Source organism: Marmota flaviventris, chromosome 16 (assembly GCF_047511675.1).
Source record: "Marmota flaviventris isolate mMarFla1 chromosome 16, mMarFla1.hap1, whole genome shotgun sequence".
NCBI classification, from domain to species: domain Eukaryota; kingdom Metazoa; phylum Chordata; class Mammalia; order Rodentia; family Sciuridae; genus Marmota; species Marmota flaviventris.
The window spans coordinates 42,870,064-42,891,978 of NC_092513.1; positions in this window are offsets into that span (position 1 = coordinate 42,870,064).

Below are 21,915 nucleotides of genomic sequence, written 5' to 3' on the forward strand. Positions count from 1 at the left end.
GTTGTTGTACCAAAAATAATAATAATAATAATAATAATAATAATAATAATAATACCTGGCAAGAATAACTTAGAGGAGGAAAAGTTTATTTTGGCATCATGATTTTAGAGGTTCAGTTCCTAGTTGGTCACCCCCATAACATATCCCAAGCTGAGGAAGGACATCATGGTGGAAGGGTGTGGTGGAGGAGGGTTGCTCACTCATGCCAGCCAGGAATCAAAGAGAGAGTTCAGGATGCTAGAGACAGAATAGAAAGAGCAAAAGAGAGCCAGGGGGACAAGATATAATCCCCAAGGGTACAACTCCAGTGACCTACTTTCTCCAGCCACTCCCCAACTTCCTGAAGTTACCACAAAGTTAGTTCATTCAAGTTATTAATCCATCAATTCTTTCACCTCTGAACATTCCTGCAAGAACAGAGGATCTCTCTGTGGATACCACATAACCAAACCATAACGGTTTATAAAGATTATTCTCCTCCCTTGGAAGCCAGTCTTGTCTGAAATACAAACTTGCTTTTTTGCTAACTGTAGGCATGATAGAATTTTTAAGTGCAGGAACGAAAATGCATGGCTTGCCCGATATGTTGCTTGAGTTGTTTCTTGGTGATTCTGTTTGCTACATTTGCTCTACATTGTTAGTCACTTTATTCAGTGAAATGAGACAGTCTTTCTTTGAAGATGAAGAATGATTTTAAACTTGATGAAGAAAATGAAAATCAATTCCTATGTGAGGCTATTTTAGCCTTTACATAACATATCCCTGGCTGGGGCAGCTAGTAGTTTTCTTAAATAGAATAAAATGGGGTGACTTATCTTTATATGAAGAAACCAGAGGTGTGACAAGACACAGAGGATAACAATTGGTTTTGCCCTTCACATGCAGCTCTGGGAATTCCATTCCCACCATTCCCATGTGTGTACCTGCACTTTATGATGCCTTTGGGAATTGCATATTTTTGTGATTCTGTGTTCCAATCATTGTTCATTAATCCAGAGGCATGACTTTGACCTTAAGTAGCCAGTAAGAATATCTAGCTGAAAGTTTTGAAAATGGGTTCTGAACAACTCAAATGTCTCCTTCAGTCACTGATTTATATGATGAAAATTAAGGGGGATGACATATATTAGTGTCACTGGCTAAAGAAATGAAGGAAAGGCGTTTGTGATGAAAAGGAAAAATGAAGCACAACAAGTTAAAGACTTTGAAATTGTGTCTGGAACATTTCAAACATCGAACCCATTCTTCTCTCTAAATTTGGAGACACTCCAATGCTCTCTCTCTTTCCTTTGCTTTTTTTTTTCCTCTATTTTGAGTTGCTCTAACATTACTAGCACACAAAAAAACGCCAAGTAGAACACTAGAATATACCTCAATAGCTTTAAAAGGGTAGATGTCTGGCTTTGGGGCCAATGTTCCCCAGCAAAGTATTGGACTCTAAAGACCCTAGAACTCCTTCTTTGTAACTGGGACATGCAGTTGATTTCCAATGAGCAGAGCACTGGATATACTATAGCATCTGGACAGGTTTCATCACTTAAGGCAGAATTATTCTGCCCACCAAGAGGTCATGCAGATGTTTAATTGTCCCATGAAATTATATTGACAATGCTTAAAATATATAAATTTACAGTTCTGATAAAGGTATCCCAAGCCAAACATTTATGTACATTCTCAAAATAATTCTCATGTATTCAGAGAAAGGCAGATAGGAAATGTTCTAATAAATTTCATAAAGAGGTATAAAATGGGAAGCAGTGAACATGCAAACACTGAAGAACTCTTCCTAATTTCTTAATATCAAATATTGTATTGAAAACACCTGGATTTTTTAAAAGTCTCTTTTTTTGTTTTCTTACTAGATACTTGGCTGACTTCAGTGCTATTCTATAAAGTGTTCTACTCTGAGAAGTTTAAGGTGAATTGTTTTATAGGCAGGACCCACAGCAAAATCCACTCATCTTATGACTCAAGCAAATGAGAATCAATTCAGTGTGAACTTAGAACACATGCCCTAAGGGGCAGCATTGGCTTGCACATCCCAACAAATGCATAAATGATTTGGTTTTAGGTTGTGAAAACAATCCTGATGTCTTCCCCAAATATCTTCCTCATCTGTTGATTTATGTAGAAATCCCATCGTTTTCTAAAAATATTAATCCATTACATATGAAAATTACCAAGAACTTATTATAGAGTCTTTTCTATAATATATGCATTTATTTCCTTGAAGGAAAAATAAATGATCTGAGCAAGTTTATTGAGAAACAAAGGCAAGGAATAGGGGAGGAACACTATGCCTATGCCGGATACCAGGCCTGGCTGGGAAGGAGAAAAACAGTGCTAAACAGGGAGATTTAAAGCAAATTAACTTGATGGTTTTTACTTTTTTTTCCTTTCCTTTTTTTTTTTTTTTTTTTTTTTGCCTTGCTACAAGGACTTACATGACATTTGTGATTGTTTTTAAAGGCACAATGTAGATCATAAATGAGATTATTTTTACCATAAATATTATGTCTGAAATTCAAGTAAAATAATATAAAGATGACAATACTGTCATGACTTGTCACCACTGTTATTCAAGTGACAATTTTTATGTAGATATGTCTAAATGAACAATTATTCTCATAAATGTTATACATTATGCTTTTATTGATAATTTTAATAACAAATATAAAACCACAACTATCTGATGTGTGAGGGGTAAGAATTTGCTCCCAGGATGTAGGCTCCCTGTTTACCTCACAGATTATTTCTTTTGCTGAGAAAAAAAAACTTTTTAGTTTGATTCCATCCCATTTGTTGATTCTTGGTATTAATTCTTGTGCCAAAAGACTCTTATTAAGGAAGTTGGGGTCTAATCCCACATGATGGGGATTAGGGCCTACTTTTTCTTCTATTAGGCACAGGGTCTCTGGTTTAATTCCTAGATCCTTGATCCATTTTGAGTTGAATTTTGTGCATGGTGAGAGATAGGGGTTCAATTTCATTTTGTTGCATATGAATTTCCAGTTTTCCCAGCATCATTTGTCGAAGATGCTATCTTTTCTCCAGAGCATATTTTTGGCACCTTTGTCTAATATAAGATAATTATAATTTTGTGGGTTAGTCTATGTATGAAGATTTGAATTTGGGGCCAACATATCTTATATACAAAGATATGAAAAAATGTGGTATATATGTGTATTAAGAATTGTATGCAACAAAAAGAGTACATGTATAATGGCATAAGTTGGTGTGAACATACTTTATATACAGAGATATGAAAAATTGTGCTTTATATGTGTAATAAGATTGTAATGCATTGAACTGTTATTGTGTATTTAAAAAATAAATTTAAAAAAAACACAACTAACTTACTAAAGTATACTAATACTTTCAGGGAAGAAAGTAAACAACAGTACATTTGTGTATTTCCTACAATGCCTAAAATAGAATCTGGGAAACAGAAACACTAAACAATTCAATTACTCAATATTATTTAAAACAAGATACGAAGAAACCAAAAAGTCTAGGTTCAAGTATTTATGTTTCTATTTATTTAGTTGTAGTTCTTTTTCAATAATTATATTAAATTTTATTTTTCCCAAGCCTTTTATTTTTTCACTATTTTAACTGGTAAAATATGCATAGCACAAAATTTACCATTTTAACCATTTTAAGTGTATAGTTCAGTTGTCTTAAATGAATTCATAATGTGTAAACATCACCACCATCCATCCACAGAACTTGTTCCAACTTGCAAAACTAAAACTCAATACCCATTCAGGTATAATGTCCCTGTTCCCTCTCCCCTAGCAGCTGGAAACTATAGTCCTACTTTCTATCTCTGTTTCTGACCTCTCTAATTCTCACAGAGTGGAATTATGCAATATCTGTCTCTTTGGGACTATTTTTTTCACTTTCCATAATGTCCTCAAGATTCATTTCTATCACAGCATATCAGAATTTTGTTTCTTTTTAAGACTGAATAAAATTCCATTATTTATACTATCCTTCTTATCCCCATACTCCCTCCTCTCCTTTCACTCCCCTCTATCTACTCCAAAGTACTTCTATTTTTCCCTAGGCACCCCCTGCCATTGTGAATTAGCATCCACCCAGCAGAAAAAACATGTGGACTTTGTTTCTTTTAGATTGACTTATTTCACTTTGTATTACATTCTCCAGCTCCATCCATTTATCTGCACATGGCATAATTTCATTCTTCCTTAAGACTGAGTAATATTCCATTGTGTATATATACCACAGTTTCTTTATCTATTCATCTGTTGAAGGACATCTAGGATGGTTTCACAGTCTGGTTACTGTGAAATGAGCTTCTATAAACATTGATGTGGCTGCATCACTATAGTATGTTGATTTTAATTCCTATGGGTATATAATTCAAGGAGTGGGATAGCTGGGTCAAATAGTGGTCCCATTCCAAGTTTTCTGAAGAATCTCCATACTGTTTTCTATAATGGTTGCACCAATTTGCAGTCCTACTAGCAATGTATGAGTGTACCTTTCCCCTATATCCTCACCAACATTTATTGTTGCTTGTACTCTTGATAACTGCCATTTTGACTACAGCAAGATGAAATCTTAGAGTAATTTTGATTTGCATTTCTCTAATTGCTGGAGATATTGAACTTTTTTCGTATATTTGTTGATAGATTATATTTTTTTCTTCTATAAAGTATCCAGATCCTTAGCCCATTTATTAATTGGGTTATTTGTTTGTTTTTGATGTTGAGTTTTTGAGTTTTTATATATCCTAGAGATTAATGCTCTCTCTAAGGTACATTGTGATAAAGATTTTCTCCTATTTTATAGACTCTCTCTTCACATTTTGCTATTTAGTTTGACTTTTTAATTGGGTTTTGCTTCGTTTGCATTGTTATTGCTGTTTTTGTTTTTTAATATAAAAGCTTTCTATAAAATACGAATATTACTCTCTTACCAAATATGATTTGCAAATATTTTCTCACATTATGTGACTTATCTTTTCATTCTGTCAATCTTGTATTTTATTTATGTCTATTTCTTAATTACTCTGGATAAAACTTTTCAGACTGTGTTGAATAGAGGTGGTGAAAGTGCCTTGTTCTTAATCTGGGAGGGAAGATATCAGTCTTTCACCATAAATTATAATGCTTTATGTGAGTTTCCATGTATGGCTTTTATTATGTTGAGGTAGTTTCTATTTATTCCTACTTGGTAAAATATTTTTAACATGAAAGGATGTTGAATTGTGTCAAACATTTGTTTCCACATCAATTGAGACCATCATATGCAGTTTTTATCCTTTAATTTTGTTAATATGATGATATTGCTGTTTTGTTTGACAAAATCCACAGCTGGGGTCACTGCAAGAGTGATGGCAGGGAATTTCCAAGAAGTGACTGTCACTACCAGCAGGACGTTTACTCGGTTTCCCCAAACCAGGCTCATCAGGGGATTAGAAAAGATAACAAACACAAAAGTAGAGAAGAGCAGGACCCAGTGGTTCAGATGACCTCTGATGGAGGACTAACAATGAGCAGGCTCTGCACTTTTGTTATAGAGGTTTCTACATTAAAACTTCTGTTTTAATAAATATTATAAAATATAAGTTCTCAGTTCTCTGAGGTCAAAAGTTTGAACAGCCCAATTACACACTCATCAGCTTGTCCCCACAGTTCTCCACCCCAGGGTACTGGTGCCTGAACTGATAAACTCCCTGAACTGATAAACTTCATGGGAACCGTGGAATTTCCCTTTGAACAGGGGTGGCACTGTACAAATGCACGGTTTTCTTGGTGCCTTGGTATGGAGAGATTCCCAAGGAAGTTTTCAGCCTCTGTCTCTGGGCAGTTCAAAGACCCATAATTCATTCACCATTCCCAACAAGAGACTGTCCCAAAACTTAGTTGAGATAGGGCCAGTAAAGACTCCAAATGAGAATGCCACAATAATCAGTTCAAAGCATTTCTTAAGGCAACTTTCACACAGAAGTGCCACAGTGATCTTCATGATGAGCAGTGAGAAAAGAGATGGTCCATCTAGCTATGTCCACAATAAAAGGTGTCAAGTTATGGAATTGATATGAGAATTGAACATGTTAAGCAACATAGTGAATCTTCCAGTGTTTTTCTGGCAAAAACCTAAGCAGTGTCATTAGTGCTTGGGGATGTTCAAGTTTCCAACTTGTATCTAAATTTTCAGGGGAAAACATGAGGCTGTTTGAGTCACAGATAGTCATGGTACTTCAGGTTTCTTGGTCTGGACAAATTAAAAAAAAAAAAAAAAAAAAAAAGCAGGGGCAGCAGAACAACCCTAAAATTACACTGGCTAATTTTTGTAAATTGAACCATCCTTGCCTTCCAGAAAAAGTCATAGATGGTCATGGTGTATCATTATTTTAATATGCTACTGAATTTAGTTGGCCAGTGTTTAATGGAGAAGTTTTGCATCATTGTTCATAAGGGACATGAGTCTATAGTTTTCTTTCCTCACAGTGTCTGTCTGGTGTGCATATCAGTGTAATCGTAGACTCATAGAATGAATTAGAAAGTGGTTCCTTCTCTTGAATTTCTTGGAAAAGTTTGAGGATTAGCGTTAGTTATTCTTTAAATATTTCATAGAATCCAGTAATGAAGTCATCAGTTGTGGGGTTTTTCTTTGTTAGGAAATTTTTAATTGATTTTTAATTACTTAACTAAGTAGGGATCTATTTGGATTTTCTATTTGGTGTTGTAATTTAATATTGGTAATTTTATATTTTTATTAACTTATCCATTTTATCCAATTTGTTGGTGTATATTTTTTTAATATTCTCTCATAAAACTTATTTTTAATTGTGTTGTAACTTGTTTAAGAAATTTTAATACATTAAATTTATCATTGAGAAAAGTTACTATTCTGAGTACTATTCACTCCATGTGTATAACAAATTAAGCACAGTTGTGTTTCTTTTCCCACAGAAAAGTCCTTTGAGTGTTAAAATGTCTATGAGTGGTTAAAATGGGATTAGTCTGCCTTAACACACCTTCATCTTTAAAGCTATTTCCCTTAGTACTACTTTCCAGCCACTGAAGTGATAAGGCATTCTCATGGATGCTTCAGCATTTTCAAGTCTTCCATCTTACTTTATCTGCCAAAGGACCTGGTGGTGTTACACTCAATATATATATATAAAATTTAGACTGTATTTGGCTCTCAGAAAGAGGATACTGAACCCGAAATGACCCTTAACAGCAAAGAGTTTATTGCCTTGCAAAGTATTCCTGCTGTCTTCAGGGCTATATAATTCAGAGGCTCCACAATACCAAGCCCCATATCCTCAAGATCACAAGTACTGCTGCAGCAGTACTTGACATCTGGTGTGTTCTTAGGGAAAGTAGGCTTTTATAATCCTTATGACTGTGGAATCAGTATTTAATGTCTCTGTTTCCATTTCTGATTTTAGTAATTTTAATTTTCTCTGTCTTTTTTTCCCTTAGTCCATCAAGCTAAATCCATGGTTTTAATCTTTCCAAAGAACGAGATTTTGGTTTCATTGATAATTTTGCATTTTCTTTATTCTATATTTCATTTGTCTTTGCCATAATATTATTTTCTTCCTTTTGCTAGCTTTAAGTTTAGTTTGTTCTTCTTTCTCTAGTTCCTTAAGTTTTAACATTTGGTTGTTGGTTTGAGATTTTTTTGTTTGTTTTGTAGTGTAAGTGTATATAGCTATTTCTCCCTTAGTACTACTTTTTCGGTCTCTCCCAACTTTGAGGAGATTATACTTTTATTTCCATTCTGTTAGTATTCCCTAATTTATCTTATGATATTTTTTTCATTCATTGTTTCAGTGTTTGATTTAATTTCCACAGTTTTGAGTATATTCCATTTTGTGTGTGTGTGTGTGTGTGTGTGTGTTATCCCTGAACTCATCTCACTGTGAAACTTTATATAATATATTTATTTTTGTAAGATTGAATCAGTGTCCTAACACATGGTCTATACTGGAAAAAAGTCCCATGTGAACTTGAGAAGATTGTTTTTGCTTCAGGATTCAGGCAGCATTTTATCTATATCTGTCATACCCAGGTGATTTATTGTGTTCAGTCTTAGATTCATTACACTGTCTGGTTTTTCTATCCATTATTATAAGTAGGGTGCAGAAGTCTTCAACTGTTATATAACGCTGCCTATTTCTGTCTTTAATTTTAATATTATTGTATCCACTTCTGCTCCTCTTTGGTTGTTTTTGGAAGGTAATATTTTTTTCCATCCATTCACTTTAATCCTATTTGTGTCTTCATATCTAAAATGAGTCCCTTGTCTAGAGTGTATAGTGGAATCATGTTTTTTATGAATTCTGCCAATGTCTATCTTTTTACTGAACAGTTGAATCCATTCACACTTAAAGTAATTGCTGATGAGGGGTGACTTATGTCTGTCATTGTGCTATATTTTTTATCCACATGTCTTACAGCTTTTTGTCCCACATTTGATGATTCACTGTTCTTTTGTGTTCAGTTGATTTTGGGGTAGTGAAATGATGAGATTCTTTTCTCATTTCCTTTTTTTTTTTGTATGTATTCTGTAGATATTTTCTTTATGGCAATCATGGAGATTGAATTTAATAATGGCATATGCTGTAGTCTGGGCCTGAAATGTCCCCCAGAGGTCCAAATGTTAAAGGCTTGGACCTCTCAGCTTGACACTAATAGAAGGTGGTGGAAACTTTCAACAGGTGGGAAATAGTGGGAGATTTTATGCCTTTGGGGACATGCCCATGAAGATGCCAGTCTCTCTCTCTATCTCTCTCTTTCTCTCTGCTTCATGGTGGCCATGAGATGAACAACTTTGCTCTACCAAGTGCTCCCTCATGAGTATGCCTCATGACAGAATCCCCGCAAAAATGTGTTCAATCAACCATGAGCTGAAATCTTTAAAACTGCAAACCCACTGAGCACAGTGGAGCATGGCTGAAACCCCAGTGACTCCGGAGGCTGAGGTAAGAGAATCAGGAGTTCAAACCCAGCCTCAGCAATGGTGAGGCACTAAGCAACTCAGTGAGACCCTGTCTCTCTAAATAAAATACAAAATAGGGCTGGGGACGTGGCTCAGGGTTTGAGTGCCCCTGAGTTCAATCTCTAATAATGCCCCCCCAAAAAAAAACCCTGTAAATCCAAATAAACCTTTTCTCTTTTTCCTTCCTCTTTTATTGATTATCTCAGGTATTTTGTTGTGCTAATACAAAGCTAACACACACTGCTTACTAATTTTAATTTATACCAGTTTAACTTTAATTACATATAAAAAGATGTCTTTCTTGAATATTTCTTTTCCTGGACCTCTTAACCATTAATTTCACAAGAAATTATTACATCATTATTCATTGCATACCCTAAATCATGAATAATAAACATTTTAAATGAGCTAGTCTTTTAAATTAGGTCTAAAACAAAATGTGGAGTTAAAAAAAAAGAGTTAAATGTTAGTGCAATCTTATTTCAATGAAACAATAATAATACCTTTGGACTAATACTTTTTAATATATTAGCCTTTTGAACATTATAGAAAAAATTAACTTGCAAACAAGTGTTGTATTAATACTTTTATGTTTTCCTGTGTGTTTACTATTATTGCCATTTATTTTTTCATATAGCTCCAAGTTACTGTCCTGTCTCTTTTCATTTCACCCTACAGGACTCCATTGAGCTTTACTTGCAGGGTGGGTTGAATGATAATGAGCTCCCTCAAGGGAGAATACTCTATAAAGGAGGTATGAACCACTAATATAAATCCATACTGTCCATAAAAATCTTGGGATTCTGTGTTTTCAAGTATATCAATCTATTTGTCTCTGCTCAAAGTCTCAGGGTTCTACTCTTTCTTACTACAGCCATGCCTTTGGCAAAAACAGAGCTAGGAATTCAACTTTCTTAAGAATTCTTCTGCTCTTATAATTAGACTTGGGTCTGATTCTTAGTATTTTGTACTCTGGCTGCACGAGATTGGAGTGATTCCAGATTCCCACTGTCAAGTCCTCTGGCTACTGAAATTAACTAATTTTCTTTATTCGGTGCATAAATTATTTCCAGCAATAACATTCAAATTCCATCATCCTTGTGATTACTACCTCCCCAAATGTCTAAAGAACCTGATATAATTCACCCTGATGCGTTTCTTTCTGTAAGTATTCTATCACAGGTCGTTGTGAATATATTTCTAACAACTGCATCCATTGTGCCAAGAGCTCTCATGTTCTCCCAGCTCTTAGTGATGAGATCCTGCTCAGTGGTTCTCATTGTAACTAACTATGATGATCCAGTTCCAAAATCCTCATTTAGATTCAACATTTTCAGACCACTGGAGGCACTGACTTCTATAATCCAAATTCCTATGAAACCCTGGGATAAAGATTTGTATTCAGGAAGTTAATTTGGGAGTTCCCTTGGGATCAAAACGAGAATGTAACTGAAGAAAATAGGTAGTGAAACAGGAGAGAAATTGAATAGTGATGCAGCCACAATAGAGGCCTTAGTCTCTCTCCTGGTGAGCTCTGGATCTTGGAAGGCTCTTCAACGCAGTCTTATTTTAGGCAAGGAAAGGGTGAATTTTTACTCTAATCTGGGAGAATACATATTGGAGTAACGAAGGGTGGATCTGAGCAGAGGAGACAGTATCCAGTGCCACAGAAACCTTTCACATATTGTATTGGTCAGCTTTCCACCACTGTGAAAAAGTACATGAGATAAAGCAACTTCAAAAGATGAATAAGTTACTTTGGATCATGACTTCAGAGAATGTGGATATTGGATAATTGTCTCTGTTACTTCTGTGCCTATGGTGAAGAAGAAATACTTGCAGGGAGCTTTGAGACTCCAAATGCTCATTCTTTAACCACAAATGACCATAAGTACAAGAAGTATGAAGCTCAGAAGAATATGGTGGAGCAAAACTCCTTACCTCATGGTATCCAGGAAGCCCAGGAGCAGGGCAGAGTCCCAATATCCCCTTCAAAAGGGCACACCCCCAGTGATCTAGCTTCCCAATACAGGGAAGTTCCACCATTTCTCAATAGGGCCACATATTAAACTAAAGTTTCAACATGTGGCCTTTGCAGAACATTTAAGATTCAAACCACAACATAGTTGATTAACTGAAGAGAAGGTGGATTATGCAGTTGTGATACAGAAGGTGGCAATACAGATGTAAATCGGTTGTTTGATTTGATGAAGGCAAGATAAGATAATTCTGTTTTAGTCCCTCTCCCTGTGAAATCAAATGAGTAATGAATTGAAAATGAACAACTTTGGAGGAAATATAAAATAACATAGATTCTTCTAGGAAGTAGGAAAGCAAATTGATAGGCAAGTCGAATATGACTTCTGGGCATTTGTATAATTACTGAGCTAAGCTGTCATACATTTAGGTTAAACCAATCAGAATGTTTGAGTGTTGATCTTCAATAATATTTATATTCTCAGGAAAAAGTAGCCAGAGATGAATTCTCAGGAGTAGCCAGAGATGAATTTAGTGAGACTGAAATTTTCCTGATGCATTCAGTTGTAGGGGAAAGGGAGTTGAGGTTATTTGGAAGGGGGTAATTTTATGAATTATAGAATCTAAACTAAGGATACTGAGAAAATGAGAGGTACTAATCTATAGAAACAACAAAAAGATAGTCAGATGATTGGAAGATCTTAGAGGGCTAATCGATCACAAGAACAGGAGATGCTAAACATGGTAAGCCAGAAAATGCTGGGGTTATTATTATAGTGAGTCACTTATACAAAAGAAAAAGGCACAGTTCATAGACAGATAAATAAATGTAATATTTTAGGAACAATAGGTCTGAATAATCTTGGAATGGTAAAAAGGAAAAAAAGACACTACATCCCTGTGGAATGTGGGAGAAAAAAATAGTAGGAAAAAATATTGAGGAATCAAGTATAGTCAAGTGATGGTCAGGTTTAATGAAATAGTAAGGGAAATGGGAATGTTTAGAGCAGAAGTTAGAGATGATACTTGGTTTTACTGATGTAATCTGGGCCCCAGAAGGCATGATGTGGATGTATGGTGGGAACAGAGACAGTAGGAGGAAATTTGATGATGAATGTGATGCATGAGATTAAATCAGATCAGAGGGTTTCCAGCCCCTAACAGACGTGGGTAAAAATGACCATGCATGGCCATTGGGTCTAGACTTCTGAAGAAGACTAAAATCAGAAATAAACACACTTTGAAGAAATTGGTTTTGATGGATTCTTAGGAAAGAGAGAATATTCAGTTTTAGTTCCAGAACACTAGAAACATTCTTTTGGAAATTTGTACCAGTGAACTCATTGTCAATAAGAAGTCTCAGGATCCGAGGACTCTCCTTGTGTCTTTTTTTTTTTTTTCTGATAGTATACAAAGTATATTCACACCAATTCGTGTCTTCATGAATGTATTTTGGATAATAATGTCCATTACATTCAACCATCATTTTTAATCATATGCCCCCTCCCATTCCCTCCTACCCCTCTGCCCTGTCTAGAGTTTGTCTATTCCTCCCATGCTCCCACTCCCTACCCCACTATGAATCAGACTCCTTATATCAGAGAAAACATTCAGCATTTGGTTTTTTGGGATTGGCTAATTTCAATTAGTATTATCTTCTCTAATTCCATCCATTTACCTGCAAATACCATGATTCTATTCTCTTTTATTGCTGAGTAATATTCCATTGTGTCTTTCTTAATCTTGATGTGGGTAGGTTCAGGGCCAGGTGAAAGGTGATGACCCAGGAAAGTCCATCTTAATACTTCAATTGCCATGTGCACTGATTGCTCCTGGACTGATTAAAGAATAGGTCAGAGTTCCTTAACAGAGCTTCTGCAAGGACTTTATCTTCTCTGTGGTGACTGAGATATCCTTGTTCCTTCCATGTGGAAGAAGTTTATTTGCTAAAGAAAAAATCAAGCAACCCACAAAGAAAAGCAAAAACAAAAAACAAAACAAAAAAAAACAAAGAGGAAGAGGGGACTTAGCACATTCTAGTCTTTGGATCCAGCTAAGGCCAATACTGACCACACCCTTTTATAAATAAGCCAATAGACTGTATGTTTTTATTACTCTGATTCAAGTTAGATTTCTGTCACTTACAACCAAACATACTTGACTTATACACATATTTTAAATAAACACATTTTAAACAATGAAGCAGTTCCAGATCCTAATCTTGAAAGTTTAAAATAAAATGACCTTGAAAGATTGTCTATTCCATTTCTTTGCCTTCAAGGAGAATGACACACCACCCAAGACGGCATGTGGATTTTTAATAAATACCATCTGTTGCTGACATATGCCTGTGGGGTTTGTATGTGTAAATTACAATTATGAGGTAGTCAAAAAATAAAAAATAACTATACATCGCTCTCGCCATCATCGGAAGGAGATGAATCATATTAAAGAGTGCATACTTTGTTTCTCTTTTTCAAAGGGCATTGCTAATTACTTTAGATATTGATTTTAAACAAAGCTGAAACTGTCTTACTGAGACTATCCGAAAACATCTGCTTTCAATATATATGAATATGTCTTAATACATATTCAAGTATCAAAATTTTTCATTTTAAAAAGTCTTATCTTTGACAAATACTTGTGCTATTATCAATGCTGTATAGAAGAGGGAACCCAAGTTCATGAGAAAACCACACTCTTCCCAGAATCATGATGACATCATTTCTGACATTATCAAAGGTGCTTCCAGCAAACAGACTCCACAAACCAGGGCAGTGTTGGCGTTTCTACCATGAAAGCCAGAAACTATGATCAATGCTCGACAAATAATGAAGGATTTTCTGAAAGGTAAAGAGAGAGATTTGTTTGGGAACCTAAAAGGTTACTATTATTGCAGAAAAGGGATGAAATCATGACTTGTTAAATAACAAAATATTTCATTATTATCAATATCATATGAATATGTCAGTAATGTTTGAAATCAGACAGGTATTAAACTTTTGCATATCCAACCCTGAAAGAAACCTATTTCAGGCAGGACTACTTGAAAAAGTGACACATGCTGACTCCACTTTAGAAGCCAAAACACTAAGAAAATCAATCTTGTCCACCCTATTCAGGTTCTTCCCATAATGTTGCCCAAGAGAATTTTTTCACTAAGAAAAAACTCACATACACATACAAAAAAAAAAGGAGGAGATGAATGCAATTTAATGTTGCCATTGTGTACAATGCATTATTTACTTAGCAAATTTAAAAAAAAAAAATATGGATGTTTGCAAATAAGTATACATTGCTGTATGAGTATCACTTTGTGTGTATTATACATATATATGCCACTCTAATTCTGTATAGCCGTTTCTGTAGAAAGTCACACTGGGATCAATGTTACAGACCATTTTTCTCAGAATTCTCCAGACCAGGAAACTACTCAGGCACTTCATCTATAACAGACACCACTGCAATGAGTTGGCAGGAATAAAATGTGAGATTCAAATCAAATAAGAACACTGTTTCTTTGTGCAATTTACATCTCCCTACATAACAAAATGAATTATATTTTCTACAAATACTTTTCTTAACTCAATAAGCAAATTTGTTCTACTTCTGCTTGAAAGTGAAAGCAGGTTATTTCACAGTCAATGCATAGTAGCAAGCAATTTTTATTTTTCATTTTCATTTCTATAGAATATTTAAAATTTGTTAAATCATTAAATAAATATACTTTAAATTTTCCTTTATTAATATACCTTATTGATATTAGTAATTATTTAGCAACTTTAATTTTTTACCATTATTTGGATTTCCTATAGTGTGTTCCATTGAACCCTAGTCACAGGAAATATTTTACCCAAAGTGTCTTTTTTTTAAGCACATTTGGAAAATGCTTGCAATATTGTAATAAATTTCTTCTACTACCTTCTTCTACTTTACTTTCTCTTCTTACTACTATTTCTTCTCCTTTAAATTCCTAGAACAGATAGACACTCAAACATACTAATATAACTTTATTTAATCTAATATCCTCCAAATGTATATCACCAGTCCTTAGGTATGTCCTGATAGAAACATAGAATACACTGATACAAACACCAGAGAACATAGAATGTATTAGTTCAACTGCATTAACTTTAAACAAGCAAATCAACTATTTGTGGAAATGGATTAAATGTCACAAAAAAAGTTTATAGTCACATATGGTTATGTGAACATTGCCTTCTCACCAGACATTTGGAGAAAAGTAGCCAAGGATAGTGAAAATTGTGATTCTCCTTGACTTTCTAATTTTAAGCAGTCATCAGATTCAATATCTGCCATTGTCTTGCATTTAGCCTGACTGTGAACTATGATTTTATTAATGTATGTGAACACAGCAGGGAGAGAACAAAATGGAATCATGAAGAAATACAGGTTGGGTTTCAAGTACCACGATTAATGCAGAAGCTACCTTACCAACAGGAACCAGCTTCTCTGCATGCAGACATATAGAACCATGGTCTTGACCTAAAAGACAAAATATATGCATTGAACCATTTTTTCTAGCTTTTATAATTATTCACATTATCACCATCAGTTCCATATAATATGTTGATCCCAACCTTGGCTCTATGTCTTATTCCAAGAGGAACTTAAATGCATCTTTTGTTTTTTAAATTTTTACTTGAACATTTTCCAAAAGCATTTCTAAGCTCTATCTGGACCGTCTAATAGTTTGAGTGTGTCAGAGATACATCCCACATTTTTTTCTTCATCCTTGTGATAGGCTTATCAGCTTTAAACATAAAGTTTAAAAATACCTGATCATCTGAAAGCACTCTGAACAGCCAAAGACCTCAAGGAACACTGTGCCTTTGCCATCTCATCAGTTCCTATATGATTTCATCCTTCCTTGACTGTTTCTGAGTAGACCATTTACTCCCACTAACTTCTGCCACTTTTGAGATCTACTTTTATATTTTTATGTAAGCTTTTGGTTTACTACAAATATAAATGTTGAGTTAGTAAGAAAGTAGGTGGTAGTAAAGAAATAAAATAATAATAATCTTGAAAAAGATTATAAAAACACAGATGTCCCAAAAGAGTACCTGGAAGCTTAAAAGGTAATTTTTGAGTTCTTCATTACTTCACTGTTTTGTATTTCTAGGTTGGATAATCTCTTACAATAGGTATTACAATAAAGGAGATAAAACAATGATAAATAAATAATGATGACAATAATATTTCATTGCATTCTTAAAGGTTAGTATATTACATGCTGCATATGACTGGGTTTGATTGGCTTAGGTATTGCTTTGCTGCCTGAGAGTAGTATTTTCCAAAGGAGAACAATATTTTACATAAGTCAGTTACCTCTGCAGTTTCTTGATCAGAAACAATATCCATACTCGGAGCTGACTATTTTACAATTGTCCACATTTGTCACCTGTTTGGCTGAGCAAGAGAATATGAATGGATCCTAACAAAAAATAAACAAAGTCAATTCAAAAATCAGTTCTTCAAGGAATAATGCATGTTCATTTCTATGGGTAGAGAATTTCTTCATTCAAATTAGGCACTTCAAAACTCTACACTGTCTCAAAACCACCAGAACTTTTACATGAAGATTCCTTCCACTAGTAATCATTTCCTTTTCTTTGCAACACTAGCACACATGCCTTCTTTAAGAGCAAGAAAATATAGCCTCTTTCAAAGATGTTTTTGTGACAGTTTCCTTGTCTTCAGAAGGGTTGGAGTATCTCCTCTAAAATGCCACTGTCCTCTTCCTACCCAGTTCTGAAATATGAATGTTCCCGTGTATCACATACTTATTTTTGTGAAGATATTTAACTATAACAATATGGCATTCCTTGATGATATATCTACTGGTATGTCTTCCCTAGACAAAACAATGCTTCTAGGATGGCAGGACTGGGTATTTTCCTTTTATGTTTTCAGAATTTGCATTCAACAAGATTTCTCCTGAATTGGAAAATAAGATAAATGCTTCCCTCTTAGATTAAGATTTTAAATCATCATAAAATAAAAATGAAGGCATCTTTTTAGTTTGCAAAATCAGATCAATCAACTCTGTGCCTCTAGACATAATATGTGATGGACTGAGAATAGGTTTTCAATAATTTGCTATGAGTAAAATCCCCTCTTAACCTCCTTAATGCTATTCAAGACTCCAAAGGATTTTATGAAGAATGAAACATTGGGGTACTCCCTGATCCTCAGTTTACTTAGTACAGTATCCATACTCTCTGAGCCTAAATGGTAACTTCTCTTCCCATGCTAAATCCAAGCAAAGAAATCTTTCACTGACAGTCTTAAGTCACAACTCTTAATATTTGGTCCTTTATCACTGATGTATCACAACACCCAAGTCCTTTTGTTCCTTCACAAAGCTGTAAAGACCCCATTCTAGGTATCCAACACGCACGCAGCACATCCATCTGATGGTCCCCTTATATGCAGGGCAGAGTACTCCCAGAATTCCTCCACTCCAAGCATTAACCTCTGCCTGCTCTCTCCCTTCTGCCTAGCCCTCACTGAATCCTCCTGAAGGTGATTTTCTTCCTGGGGAGGAAGAATAAAATAAGGATAATCTGCCTCTGACTCTATAATGCTGTTCTCTCTTTTATAAGAAAGTGGAGGTGGAGGAAGGTGATTTATTTATTTTTATTTTCCATTACCTCACTTAGTAAGCATTCTTCAGGAAAAAAAAAAAAGATTAGTCAGCCATGTTAGCAAAAACAACGAATCTATGAGGCAGACATTGTGAGCACCAAACAAGAACACCCCTGAAAAGAGGTCATGTTAATCAAGAGTTTTCTAACGTTGTCACTCCTTTGCAGCCACTCTTTGTGGTGATATATGCACCCACTATGTATAGCTTGGCTTCCCATGTGTTCTGTCTGTGAGGGAAAAAAAGGTAAATCTATAAAAGCATAGCTGCTTGCTTATTCCAGCTTGCGTGGCAGGTGTTTTTTCTGACTGTAGAATAATAAATTGGTATTCTGGTTTGTAGGAGCTTTGATAATGTAATCATGGGCTGGGGAAATGAATTCCCCATCTCTGAACTGACACTAGAAAAAGGATGGGAAACCCACCCAGAGTCATGTTAATGCAGACAGCCTTGAGAGACCACCAGGAAGCTGCCCCAACCTCTCCAGGAATATTAGGTTCCTCCCCATTCTTCAGCCATCTGAATTCATGCAAGTGGCTCAACAGCTTTCTGCTGGATGATTAAACGTAATAAAAGTTCTACAGTATTGCAGAAATGACAAAGCATTTCTCCAAGCATTTCCCTTTTTTTAGTTCTCAGGACACTACTGAAGGCTATCTATGAAAACTTATAACCCATTTTATGGGTAAAATATCTGAGACAGGGTTTTGCTTACTTGCTTGAGATCACAAAGCTAGCAACCAGCCAAATCACAATAGAGTCCAAAAAGTCAATTACAAGTATTTTGAACCTAACCTATCATTCACAACTTACTACCAAAAATATATCATTCAAAACACAGATAATGGTGTGATAAATTAATGGTTGTGTGGATTTTATTTATGTATAAGGTAATATATTCTATGTCTAGGTAATATACATACAATAATTTAACTCTTGCAATAACCATGTGAAGTTAGTACAAATCATTATTTCAATAATATAGATGAGGAAATTATGAGAAACTGTTTAGGTTATACACAGTCATAGCCAATTTTGACATTTGGTTTCTACACCTAGATCTCACCATGTTTGTACTTGGAAATCTGTCATTTCTTCCAGCACACCTGACTTTCTTACTAATACAAATAAAATCCCAGAAATTCACCACTTTGTAAGCGATAGGCATTTTTAGCTTCATTTTTCTTGGTGGGACTGCCTTCATATATGTGGTTGGTTATTGACTGGCATGTCAATATTCGGAACATTTCTATTATTTCACGGATAAGGAACGAGAAGAATAAAAATCTAATGACTCATTCAAGATCACAAAAATATTTAATGACAATCTGGAAATTAAGTCTTATTTCAGGGGTTCCCTTCTTTAATCACAGTGTGAGAAAAGAAAATTCTAGACATCCTTTTTGGACTCATTCTGCTTCCAAATAATCCAAGTATGTTAGCCTAAGGGAAATGAAAAGCCATTCTCTTATAAGACAATTCTATTGAAATACCAAATATTGAATAAATTCCTGATCCCACTTTTACTGTATATATTTATTAGATTTCCAATCAACTTGTTAGATGCCCGCCTGTATGTCAATAGATATCTCATCCAACTGAGTCATTTGTGATACTCCTTCCTTAGACTTCCCACTTTATTCACCCAAGAAATATGTATTGAACACTAACAGGCATGAGTGTAAAACCTAAGCTGAGTTCCCTGAGAAGCAAGGCAAAGTCATTGTTGGTGGAAATTTCCTACTAAGTAGAGTTGAAAGACGTAATGTTGTTAGTCGCAAAAGATTTTTCATATTCTTTTCCTTTTTTAAAAAAAAAACACACACCCTTGAAAATCTAAAGCAGTGATTATTCCATTTGTCTTCCAGAATCAGGAAGGACTCAGAAAGGAAGTCACTTTGAAGTTAGAGTTGAGCAGGGCAGCAAAGGAAAGAAGCATTTCCAGGTAAAGCAAATAGCATCAGCAAAAAGTAGGGGCTGAGATGATGCAGAACATCTGTCTAGCTCAACTGGAATACTGGAATCACCGGGCAAGGCAGATTGGGTCAGAAGATACAGCACGGTGAGAGTATGGCCCTGACTTTGCTCTAAAATAGCAACGGAAATGAGTAAACTTCCTTTTTCTTTCCTCACACAGTGATTAAAGAAGGGAACCCCTGAAATAAGATTTCATTTCCAGATTGTCATTAAATATTTTGTGACCTTAAATGAGTCGTTAGATTTTTATTCTTCAGGTTCCTTATCTGTGAAATAACAGAAATGTTCCGAATATTGATGTGTCAGTCAATAGCCAACCACATATGTGAAGGCGGTCCCACCAAGAATAACGAAGCTAAAAATGCCTATCACCTAATGTAATGACATCTAAGTTATCCTAACATCAGAGAGCAACACGTTACTCACACGCTTGTGGTAATGCTGGTGCTAAGGACCTATTGTGCTGCCAGTTAAATGAAAGCATAGTGCATATATATGTGTGTGTGTGTGTGTGTGTGTTGTTAGTTGCAAAAGATTTTTCGTATTCTTTTCCTTTTTAAAAAAGGAAAAGATAATACTTGATAATATAATAAACTGCTACTAGTTTATGTACTTAAAGTATTTTTATCTTTATTGTTTAAAAAAAAAGAAAGAAAGCTTTACCACATAACAGTGTCCCATGCACCAGTTTTGTACAGTCATGCTGACCCCATGTTTTGATAGCATCACTAGGCCACATTGGGTGATTGACCTTTACCCTCTAGGTTTGTGTAAATACACTCTATTGTGTTCACACAGCAATGAAATTGGCTAATGACTCATTTCACAGAAACTGTCCCCAATATTAGGCGACACATGACGGTAAATGTAAGAACTATGTGTCAAAGGCCTGTGACAGCAATTAAATAAAAAGCAATTATAAAAGACGAGATTGGCAATGGCAGATATACAAAACACATTGTGAGTATTAAATGAGCAAATACACATTGGAAGACTTGTACAACTCTCCTAATTCACTTTGTACGTCTTAGAACAATTTCTTACTTACCTGTGCCCCTGTGATGGAGACAATGGGGACCTTAGACCATATTCCAGCAGCATGTAGTTGAGTATTGTGTGGAAGCCTCCTTGGGCTGCCCACTAGCTCAGTGTCTACATTGGCACCTCTAGCAGAAACAACACACTGTTCATACTAAAATCCCATTAGGTAGTGGCTCGGGAGGCTGAGACAGGAGGATCACGAGTTCAAAGGCAGCCTCAGCAAAAGCGAGGCACTAAACAACTTAGTGAAACTCTGCTTCTAAATAAAATACAAAATAGGGCTTGGGTTGTGGCTGAGTGGTCAAGTTGCCCTGAATTCAATCCCCCGGGGGGGAAAAAAATCCCATTAGGTAAAACCAGCAGGATTTTTTCAGATGGCAAGCAGCCCTCCTGAAGCCTGTCCTCATGCAATTATTTTGTCCCCCCTACCTGTAAAATTTTACACCATCTCTGTTAGTTTAATCCTATTGATTTCAATCACATTTTTCCTTATAGAAGTCTTGCTAAGATTACTAAAATCACTAATTTTCTCTAGCATATTAGTTTTGAATCACTCAAGAAATTGATAAGCATTGAGCTTATTGCTTAAAATATCTAACTGGATTAAAACAAGGAAAGAGTGCCTAATTAGATGTCTCTCTAAGTCCCCTTCAGTTTATGCATCCTCTTCTAATCATTATTAGTACGTTGAATCAGATAATTCAACCAGCTACACTTTTTGTCATATCCATATGGTACTTTGTGCTCAAAAGGTTATCTAGAATCATTGGATCAAATACTATGCACAACTAGTATATAAATTGTCTGTCCCACTATAAGTAAAAAAAGTATGTGTGTGTGTGTGTGTGTGTATATATATATATATATATATATATATATATATATATATGCTATTATTCCCATGATTCATTCTTCCTAAATATGCATGCATGTTCTTAGTGATTACTGGTCTCTTTTCTAAGCATTTCCAAAATATTTGTTTAATATCCATGCTTTTCTCAAAGTTTCCCTGCATGCATTTTGCTCCCCAGGATAGATCTAACCAAATTTCTCTACATGAGTTTTCTAGGAAAATTGATATGAATTAATAAACTTACTAGTTGTGTGTGTAGATAGTCTGTAGATGATTGAGAGACAGAGAAAAGATGTTTTGACACACCTATTTAATATATTAAGAAATACATTCATTTAAAAAGCTTTTTATTTTTACAAGTCAGATTAAAAAGCATTTTATAAGCCAGGTGTGGTGGTGCATGCCTGTA